The sequence below is a fragment of the Felis catus genome, chromosome D4, assembly GCF_018350175.1.
Source record: "Felis catus isolate Fca126 chromosome D4, F.catus_Fca126_mat1.0, whole genome shotgun sequence".
Classification (NCBI taxonomy): Eukaryota; Metazoa; Chordata; class Mammalia; order Carnivora; family Felidae; genus Felis; species Felis catus.
This window is the reverse complement of record NC_058380.1, coordinates 21,428,206-21,439,124: the sequence shown is the minus strand read 5'-3', so window position 1 is coordinate 21,439,124 and position 10,919 is coordinate 21,428,206. Positions and strand designations below refer to the sequence as shown.

General features: G+C 44.2%; 1 long non-coding RNA gene across 1 annotated transcript; it reads right to left on the bottom strand.

Annotated features, from left to right (window-relative positions):
• Nucleotides 1-1,200: 1,200 nt before the first annotated feature.
• Nucleotides 1,201-10,877, bottom strand: LOC109493747. Its single transcript, XR_002737755.2, has 3 exons — nucleotides 10,814-10,877; nucleotides 1,906-2,365; nucleotides 1,201-1,536 (listed from the first exon to the last, which is right to left on the bottom strand). It is a non-coding gene; the product is annotated as an uncharacterized LOC109493747 (long non-coding RNA).
• Between the last annotated feature and the right edge of the window lie 42 nt (nucleotides 10,878-10,919).

Below are 10,919 nucleotides of genomic sequence, written 5' to 3'. Positions count from 1 at the left end.
TCTGTTCGAGTAAGAGTTACGATCCCATCACTCAACACAAAAATACAGCTGCTATCACAGGACGGTTGTTCGTTTTCAACAAAGCGGAAAACTGGTTGTGTTTAGTTCACGATTTTTTTTTTTTTTTTTTTTTTAATGACGCTGTGCATATTTTTGCCTCCTTGAGAGGCAGGGCTGGAGGAGATGGTAGGGAACAGGAAGTCCTTGAAATCATTTGGCTTTATGAAAACAAAGGGTCTGAGACATTCTTCATTTGCTCTAACCATAATCCATTGGACTTGCATTTCGTGCTCTGTCTATCAAATCAAACCCTCCCTGAGGAAAAGCTGATTCTTTTAGGCCCAGTCCGTGCTCTGAGAGCGCAAGCCACATGGCCTGCTTCAATAAGTCCCCATTACCACCGACTGCGTTGGTTTCGGGCCAAATCCCGAGGGTTCGTAAGATGGATCATTCAATCATCTGAGCAATCAATCCCGAGAGCTTGCCGATCTGGCCTCCCCTCGGCTGAGCCGGGGAGTGGCCTGCTTCGTGGCAGAGTGGACGTGGCCCCGGGAAAGCTGGGAAAGCGGCTGCAACACAGAACCTCCCCTTTCAAAAGCCTCCCCGCAGATACTTGGCGAGGGCGGCATCGGGGAAGGTGTGAAAACAGAAGCCAGGGCTGGGGTAGGAGGCTGGGAAATTCCATCCTAAACAGGTTTCACTTAAAAAAAGAAACCGGTTACTTGACCCTTTGCAAAAACCTCACGCCCCACGGTGCCCTTCGGGAAACTCCAGCCTCTCAACTATGTTGTCACACACTGAGCCCACACCCAGAGCGTTAAGTATCACTGGCTGCGGGACAGAAAAATGTCATCATTCCCTCCTCCTGGCTGGTGTCTTTAAATAGCTCCTCTTATTTACGGGTGTACATAGTGTTAATGTCCTTCAGTTGCTCCATTTCCAAGGATGGAAAAGCAGTTGCTAAGCATTTCTAAATGACAGCCCCAGGGTTCATTAAAAATATGGCAAACATTTGCTAAGCTCATTAAGTGCAATTTTTGTGTGTGTGTATCAGATTCCTCCTCTGCATGTTCTGCGTGACCAAACATCTATTAACCCTAATCCCATTGATGAGTCTGATACATTCAAACCGGCAATTAGACAAAACAAAAGGGATATTTATGGAGAGACTCCTAAATGGGCTTTCATATTGGTCTAAGCTGTTTGAAAACGACAATTTAATTCCCCTCTGTTAATCCCTTGCTTCCAGAGCACTCTCTTTGTTTGATTACAGGCTGTCAGATTTAGGGATTCTGATTGAATCAGAATTTGAGGCAAACTAGAAACACATAATAATTACGCCAGTTAAGCACCGTTGCCTCCTGTATAAGCAAACGAAGTGTTCTACAAATGAAGGTTCCTCAGCACAAAAGATTTCTAAAATGTGCTGCTTGTACAACTAGAAGCCATAGAATATGAATTAGGCGGTTGTTTCTCTGGATCCTTTCGAAAATCCTCCAGTTGATGACTTTGGTGGTAGAATATCATGCACGAAATCTGTTGACAAGGCAAAAATATTTTAAGACGGGCTCCCTCTGCTCTTCTTCCCCTCCACTCCTTTGCCTCCCGCCCCAACCGCGGCTGTGGACTCGTCTGACCCACAGTGGTTAATCTGAGCACCGGCTCTCAGTTGGCCATTCCAGCTTTCCATTAACTCAGGGCCACGGTGGTGTTATTATTAGAGTCGGAAAGGATTCTGCATCACTTACATGGTGTAAAGCTGGACAAATAAACAAGTACTGACTATGGATGTCTCCCAACCGCACTGGGTCTCAATTTTTGAATGCGCTCTTTCAAATAGCAAAATGACCCTTCTCTAGCTTGTAAAACCTCTCTTTGTTTTCCCTCAAAGAGAAGGAAACTCACCCAGAGGAGTGGACTTTTGACAGAGTTCCCCAGCAGTAACATCATTTTCAAGTGGCTCTTGACCAGCTGAGCTTTTTCAAAGTGTAACTTTTATAGCCACAAAGGATCATGTCTTATTTGGGTTCATTAAATTTCCTCTTACTCTGCAAAGGGCTGACCAAAGTCGCAGCTGCCGAGAGAGAGAAGCCAACCCTTCATCATTCTTCAAGTCGATTCAGCACTGGTCAAGGCTCTATTTGAAAGCTTTATGCAGATTTAGACCTCATAATTTAGTCTCTGTTGGAAAGCGGAGAAAAAAAAAAAAAAGAATCCCCTTGTTCTGGTTAGAAACAGATCTCCTTTCGCTACCGGTAAAGTTCTGGTGTCACCAATGTTAGCATGGCAGCAAGATGCAAGTTGACTTATGAAGTTGCTGCCTGACTGAGGCAAGGGTGCTGAAGCTCACAGGGAGTAATTTTATCTAAGAAGCAAAAAGAAAATGAATGTGAGTTCAGCAAAAGCCAGACTGTCAACCCGGGATCATCCTCAATATCTTCTGCTCTCTCCCCTAGGGAACTACATTACCCAGAATCCCCTGCCACCAGGATTATGGGGCAGATGCTTCTAAGGAAAAGTCCCACTCAGCATTTGGAAAGCAGGGAGAAGCCCTTCGCCTTTCTCCAGTAGCAGCTGAGGTCTGGTGGTTTGTAAGTCTCTGAATCCTATTGAAAAATCACTGTGTGGCTGGCTATCATGGTTTCCCCCCGTTTCTTGCACTTTCGGGTTTCTTGGGCACCAACAATTCCCTCCTAACCTTGGCTCCCAAAGGCTGTCAATGATGTGCAAATCTCTAATTCCCTGTTTTAAAATACTTTCTGCTTCAAATACGTGGCCAGACTCTGACTGATAAGGTACTAGATATCCAGAGCTGGAAAAGAGGGCTGAGTCGACCGAGGCCAGACCACCTTGTGAAGGATGGGATCTGAAACTTAGTGTCGGGAGCCTCCTATCTCACTCAGGCATGTGAGCATCCTTTCAACAAATCATTACTGAGCCCCTCCAATATCCTAGACCCTCTGGTGGAGACTAGTGATAAAGAAATACGCTTCCTAACCCAGAGACATTATACTATAATAAGTAGGTGGGAAGGGGGGAGGTAGAGAACTACAGTTGCAATTGGTTAATGTCTTGGAGTCCCAAGAATATACCTACCACAGTGTCTTAAGTTTAAAATGTGTTCAGTAACTCATGAATGGATGATAAAATAAATGACTATATGAATAAACTGTGTGGTACATAATATATGCTTGGTAATTGAGCTATCCACGTTACAATAAAATATAATGCTACAGATAAATAGTAAGCCCAGTGGGAGCAAAGAGGAGGGAAGTCTTGGGGGAATCAGAGAGGGAAGGGGACATTTGAGCTGAGGCTTGAAGGATGGGAAGGAACAAGGTTCTATCGTTTGGACACGATGATGAAACCCCAATGCAACCAGTTGAAAAGAGCGCTCTGGACCCTCTTGCTTGGGCATCTTCAGACCTGTCTTTCTGGATGAAGACTTTCTGGATGACTGAGCTTTCCCACCTGTGGGAAAGGGAGCCTCCATTGACCTGTTCACTACCAGCCCTGTGATTCTATGAGCTCTCAGGTTGGGAAACCCACACATCACCCAAGCATGCCCTGTGAGTGACGCAGGCTCTCATTTCTGCCGGAGGAAATGAATTCAGGAAGAAAATGATAATCTACAGGGAGTAACACCCACACGGTTATCACTCAAATGATCCCAAAAGGCTCTGAATCTGATTGGAGTGGTGCTTCATAAACTTCCTTTCAAGGGGTTTCTTTGTCATCTTAGTAATTATGAAAGACTTTTATAGTCTGATTAAATATGTTCAAACCCTGTGCAATTTTATACTTATTTTAAAACTACACCCATTGTTTCTCTTTCCCTAATTTTCTTTTTCTTTTCTTTTTTTTCTTTACATATGCATCTTTAGTATCATGAATTTCCCCCTTTTTCCCCTTCCCACCTCTTCTTCAAACCTCTACAATAATATCCCAGGATCGATTCTAGGTGACCTCTTCATTTACCTATTTTTCCTGATGTATTTTTCCTGGTCTTCTCCTGGCAGAGTCCCAGATCTGCAGAGTGGCTGCGGGCCTTGCTAGTTTCCATGTTTATTGAATATTTCACTTATTTATTTATTGGTTCGTTCCACTTATGGGCATGGCAGTGCTCTGGGTGCTAAATATATAGCAGTGAACACATTAGGCAAGGTCCCTGCTTAGGGAATTACATCCTGGATATATTGTAAATTAAGTGAAAGGAGTAAGTAATTTGCCACTGGGGCCCCCTCACATCCCTCTTCCAACAGCTCTTTTGTCTTGTGTTTCTCCCTTTAGTCTGCTCACTAGCAAAACTTCTCTCTACCTTGGTTCCCCACAGCTGCCTGGTCCTCCCTGAAGATCCTCATCAAGCATGCCCAGGCCATGCTGGGCTCCACCTATCTCACTCAAATTGAATCAATCGATCTCCTATCCCGATGTTTCTCAAATCAAGATATGTGTACCATATACAAGAAATTTGAAAAACTGCAGAGAAAAATCCACTGCATTTTCCGAAGACGCAAAGCCCACTAGATGATAAACGAGGATAGAGCAGAAAATGAAGTATGAAATTAACATAAAAAATTTCAATATAATAAGGAAAAAAGAGACATCATGTGGTTGGTTGCTTTGAACTATGCCCCGGTGTCCCCAAGAGCAGTAAGAGAGAGACAAATGGGAACAGAAAGGGAAATCAAGACAGAGACAGAGGTGAGCTGGGAAGCAGGGAGGTACACATACGCTCTCCAGAACTATACCAAGAAACCCTTGGGGGCCGTGCCAGATCCCGGTTCCACAGGGTCTGGATCTCCAGCCTTATCCCCACACTGCTCTCCTGCTGAAAGCCCTCCAAAGGCTTCCTGTGGTGATCAGAAAAGTGACCTCAGCCTTCTCTGTAGCATCTGCCCTCTCCCAGACATCAGAGCATGGCTACCCTTCCCCCGGGTCTTTCTTCAGCCCCCGGGGCTTTCTTTTCTTCCTCAATGTGACCACTTGTTCCCTCCTTTGAGGTTTTGTGGGAGCTGCTGCTCTCTTTGCTCACAGAGCTCTCCATCCTACCCCATTTTCACCCACATCATGTCTTCAGATGGTTAGAATCTTTCTCCTTGTCATTTGCCTTTCACTTAAATGACATCTTCTCAGGGACACGTGATAACACCGATCCAAAGGAGCCTTCTAGTCAATTACTCCAATATCTCCCTCTTTTATTTCTCGGCATAGCAATTATCACTATCTGAAAAGATCTTATTTGAGTATTTGTAGAGTTGATGTTTATCTTGGCCAACGTTGATCTCAAGTCCCATGAAAGCAGGATCTTGCCTGTCTTATTTCCTGACACATGCATTTCCCAAAAAGTCTGGGATACAGTAGGCACCCTGTTAATGTTTGCTTTGTCATTGAAGATTAAGGTAACACATTGCACAAGACTTTCCTGAGAGAAAATGAGAAGAATGGCATAAAAAAAAAAAGAGAGAGAAGAAAAAGTTGTACAAATGAAGATTTGTCTCTCTTACTATATAGTTCGCCATGGAACCATGTCAACATAGCTATTTATATGGGTAGCTGATCATACCTACAAATTCCCGAGAATCGTTCATTTTGTCAGTCAAATTGAGATTTGTTGTTCTAGACATTGTGTCAGGCACTGAAAACCTAGCGATGAATGCTACGTTATTTATACACTTGAGGAAGTGGGGAGAAAGTTGCTAACAGTCTGGAAAGTGCTTTGGTGGAGTTGTGTACAAATTATTTTGAGCAGAAGAAGGACTGGCTAAGTCTTGCCTGGAAGAATTGCAGAAACAGCATTAACATATGTTTTGGGTTTGGAAAGATAAGAGGACATTTTATAAGCAGAAAAAAAGGGAAAGTTCAGTCTAGGTAGAGGGGCAAGAACGTGTGCCATAAAGTAAAATTGTAAGATGTGCTGATTTTATAATCAGGGGAAAAGTGGATGTTTCCCACATGGTGGGAAGCCAGGAAGTAAGAGAGAAAGATGGTGGGAGGTGGACCTGTGAAGTGTCACTGCTGTCAAACTATAAGATCTGGGCAGTCCTGGGGCACCTGGGTGGCTCAGTCGGTTGAGCGACAGACTCCAGCTCAGGTCATGATCTCATGGACCATGAGTTCGAGCCCCGCATCGGGCTCTGTGCTGACGGCTCGGAGCCTGGAGCCTGCTTCGGATTCTGTGTCTCCCTCTCTTTCTGTCCCTCCCCCGCTCATGCTCTGTCTCAGAAATAAATAAACATTAAAAAAAATTTTTTTTAATTAAAAAAAAAAGATCTGGGCAGTCCTTTGGCCACCTGGGGTTATGGAGAAGTTTCAAGGGGAATGGTGACAAGATCAGACCTGTGTTTTAGAAAGGCAAGTGGAGGCCATGTGGAGAACGCTTGTCCAGTAGCCCTGCCAGGAGACCCAAGCCTACTGCATGGATACAAGCAAGAGAGGACAAAGGCCACGCCTTGGGATGGAGGAAATCGACCCCGAGGTAGATGCGTTGATACTCACTAATCAGATGGGTGTGGTGAGGAAGTGCGAGAAATATGGACAAACAGGGAAACTGTCACAGTGGTCACGGCAGGAACAGACTAGGAATACAGGAGAGAGACCGCTTTGGAGGGAATTCTCTCAAGGAGCTAATATGGTTGAACGCATGGCTCATTCCAGCAGCCCTGGCATTTTATTGGTTGTTAAAGACCTCTAAGCCTTAGCCAGTGGGTATTTAAAGGCTGAGATAAAAAGCATCATGACAGGCCAGCAGGGTAGGTATTTTTAAGACAGGGTGTCTGTCCCAGCATCCCGGCCAGTCACCCACAAAGACCGCGGCCTTCATTAACGGAGCATGGGCCAAACCCGCCGCCAGCCACCACTAACCCCACCCCCCAGCCCCCTACCCCCGCACCCCCATTGTTGTTGCAATCCATCTAACGTAATGAGACCGCTTTGCAATTCCATTATGATTCACTCTCAAGCTTAAAAGCTGTAGTCAAACCACGAGGAGAGAAAGGCATTAGGGAAGTGTGGTGACATCCTTCGGAGTTCCGCAGGCCTCCCTGGCAGCCGAGCCAACCTCCTGAGCGTACCTCACAGAGGGTATTTGCCAGTCTCTTTCTCCAAGAGCATTAGTAAAAATCTATAGCTCCCGGTTGGATACCAAATGCAGCTGCCACATCCTGTGTGGTGCCCACAAAGTGCTTCACATGGACAGGCAGCTTTCTGAGGCTGCTTTATTTCTTGTCAGCCATTCAGACCTCACTCCAACAGAAATCTTTTGTATTTAAGCTAGTGGCCACAAAACCAGAATGTGTCTTCTGGTCAAATGTGCCTTTTATATGTCATACCACGCTTCTTTTCCTCCCTGCTTTTTTTCTTTCTTTTTTTTTTTTTTTTTTTGTAAGATGGAAAAAATGCAGTTGGCTTTTCCTGATGCCACTTTCATTACGGCCATAAATGTCCTAACAGAAGCATATCTGTTCACGTTGAGGCTGCTTGTGCCCAGAGAAATGCCATTCACCATTCAATAACTGTATTTGCCTTATTGCTTTGGAATAGAGGATGCCTCAGTTTAAATTTTCTGCGAGGTCGCTGACACATTGTCGGAGTTTGATTAGTAAAATGAACCAATAAATCTCTTCTTTGGTTCAACAATGCTTTCTATAGTCCAGTTCTCAAGTCGTCTGGGTAATGTCTGTATGGTTTTGAAAGAAGAGCCCAGAGCATTCTTCTTTAGCTCAGCACTTTCTTCAGCCATCATATGAGACTGAAGGTTATGGGTTTCCAGATCAAAGCTCTGAATTGGCCTGAAGCCTAGCTAATTACTCTGCTGGCACTCAGCCCCTTGGGAGATCAGATAGGCCTTCCTCACCTTCAATACTGCTAAGAAATGGGGAATTATATCCTGGATAAGGAACTGAGAGGAGTCATTCACTGCAGACAGAGTTGAACAGAAGTATCTGTTGGAAGACAAGGCCCCTTGGCACCATATCTGAGGCTCATGAATGACAAAGCAGATGTGAAACACCGTTGGGGGCAAGTGGATTGGGAAAGAGCTGAGGGACCTTTCCCATAATGCTAAACCTCCCTGAGAGAGAGCGTACTCCAGCGGAAGGCGAAGCCTTCCTCCAGCCAGAAAACTAGCGGATCAAAATAGGCAAAACTTTTATGTTTGGGCTTTAATGCTCTTTTAAAAGTGATTTTTAAGAGCAAGTCTATAAATCTCTTGGCTATTCCTTAAAGAAAAACTCTCCAATAGTCCATAAAGCAAACATCTGTTCACATTCTTTGATCAAGGATCAATACCTTTTGTTAAGTGCTAGGAAATCTCAAAAACTCAACAAGCGAGGGTCTCTCCCCATCAAAGCTTCTCTTCCTATTGGTCTGAGGAGACAGACTGCCACAGAATTATAAAAATGCAGACAGAGGTTGTTGATGGAAAAGATATGGTAAAAATATGTGAGGCTTAAATGGGCCTAACTGTCATGGGAGAGGGAAGATTAGATTTGAGCCTTGACTGATAATGTGAACTTGAACCAACAAGGTACGAATGGAAGAAAATTGTAGATGGAAAGGACACCAGAAGCAGATGGAAATATTTGAGAAAGTTGAGGGCGTGTCGAAGGAGTCGTGCGGAGCACTGATTTTTAGAATGTGTGGTTGGAAAATGGAGAAGAGCAGGAATGGCCAGATTTCAAGTCTGAGAATTTGGGGAGTTCTTCTGTATGCATACGTAAGGAGCCACTGAGTGGCTTTGGGGAAGCAAAATGCGTGACCAGATCTCAGCTGCAAGGTGACGATGAGAAGCAGTGTGTATTTTGGACTGGAGGGGTGAGGTGCCAGAAAGAGTCTGGTTATAAGGGTATTATGAATTCCAGACAAGAGGTAAGGCAAATCTGATAGTAACGAGAGAGAGAATTGGTCAAGGATGTGTGTAGTAGGCTAAATAATGGCCTTTCAGAGAGATGTTCACATCCAAATCCCCGGAACTTGTGTATATGTTACCTTACATGGCAAATGGGACTTTGCAGATGTGATTAAGAAAACTAAGATGAGGAGATTACAGGGCAGGTTCAATGTAATCACAAGAGTCCCTTATGTGACAGAGACAGAAGGACCAGTCAGAGAGAGAACATGTAAGGATGGATGCAGAGATCAGACAGGAGAGAAGATGCTATCCATCTAGCTCTGCAGGTAGAGTAAGCAACCATGAACCAAGCGATGCAGGGTCCCCTAAATGCTAGAAAAAGCAAAGAGGCAGATTCTCCCCCTAGAAAATGTACTTGCCGATGGCTTGATTTTAGCCCAAAAGATTATTTTGGACCTCTGGACTCTAGAACTATAGGTAACAAATCTTGTGTTGTTTTTCAGCCACAGCATTTGTGGTCATTTGTTATGGTGGCAATGGAAAGCTAATACAATGTGAGACACAGCTCCCAGGTAGGACTGACATTATTTAAAAAATTTTTTTTTTCAACGTTTATTTATTTTTGGGACAGAGAGAGACAGAGCATGAACGGGGGAGGGGCAGAGAGAGAGGGAGACACAGAATCGGAAACAGGCTCCAGGCTCTGAGCCATCAGCCCAGAGCCTGACGCGGGGCTCGAACTCACGGACTGCGAGATCGTGACCTGGCTGAAGTCAGATGCTTAACCGACTGTGCCGCCCAGGCGCCCCATGGGACTGACATTATTTACCAGCTGAATGCGTCTGTCAAATGAGAAGACTGAAAAGCTCATAATGGCTTAGTCAAATCATTGATAAAATTAATTAGCCATTAAAAAAAGACAAATTTGGCAGAGGAGAGTATGATGAGAGAGAATGATATTCAAAGGAAAGAAGATAGAAAAAAGAGACTTTAGAACAGAACCTTGGAGAACCCTACATCAGTCCTTCAGCATGAGGATGACCGAGGTCCCAAAGAAGGAAAGGAAAAGGGACTAAAGACCTGAATCTTGCTCTATGCCTAATGCTATGCCAACAACTCACAACATTCATCTTATTAAAGAGCTCATAGTTAATCCTTTCTGGATCTTATGTAATTTGTTCCAGGGCAATTCATAGTTTAACTTTAGGGATATTCCTCTGTATTCCATGTGTCCTCTTTTTGCAATATCTGTTCTGATCTATATTATACCTCCTACCTGTGCAACTTAGATGTCAATTTCCTTTGTCTTTCTCTTCAAAGCTCACCCAGAAGAACCCACCACAAGCTATTGACAGTTCTATTTAAACCCATCTGCTTTCAAACACTCCACCATGCAAGGCCACCCTGCCAGGTCCAGCCCTTGGATGAAGGATGACATTGGGATGAATTCCCAATTTCTCTCCCTTCTGTTAGGAAAAGAGCACCCCCTCCAGCAGTGGGCACTCAGATCCTGGAGTCTCACTGGCTTTTCAAAGAATTTTCCAAACAAAGACCTTCCCTCCCTCTAATGACACATAAGAGAGTAACATTTTCTCATTACTGTTACATGTATATTTGTGATACACAACCCCAAATTTTTGTGGAACAAGACGGAGTAGAAGTAAATAAATACCTTCTTGCCTTGACAAGACAGTGCCCACAATTCCCAAGTGCCTCTTAGGGCAGAAACCTGTCTGTCCAGGAATCGGAAGATATTCAACCCATTCCTTTCCCTTCTGTTGGGAATGCAATTAAGTAAACCATAGAAACAACATAGAAACAGCACGCTACTGTAAAACTGAAGCTAAGACAATAGGTCATTTTTCTACACCTTCTAAGAACTTTCCTTGCAAATTGTCCCCAACTGTCTAAACTGGCCTTAGCCGGTGGCTAAGGTGGCTCAGCTGGAACCAGCTGTCTTACCCAACAGTCACTATCAGCACAGCAACAAGATCCTGTGAGCTATTCAGGGACCCATGAAAATGTTTGAGACCTGAAAAAAAAAAAAATTTATTGACCTGAAAGGAAG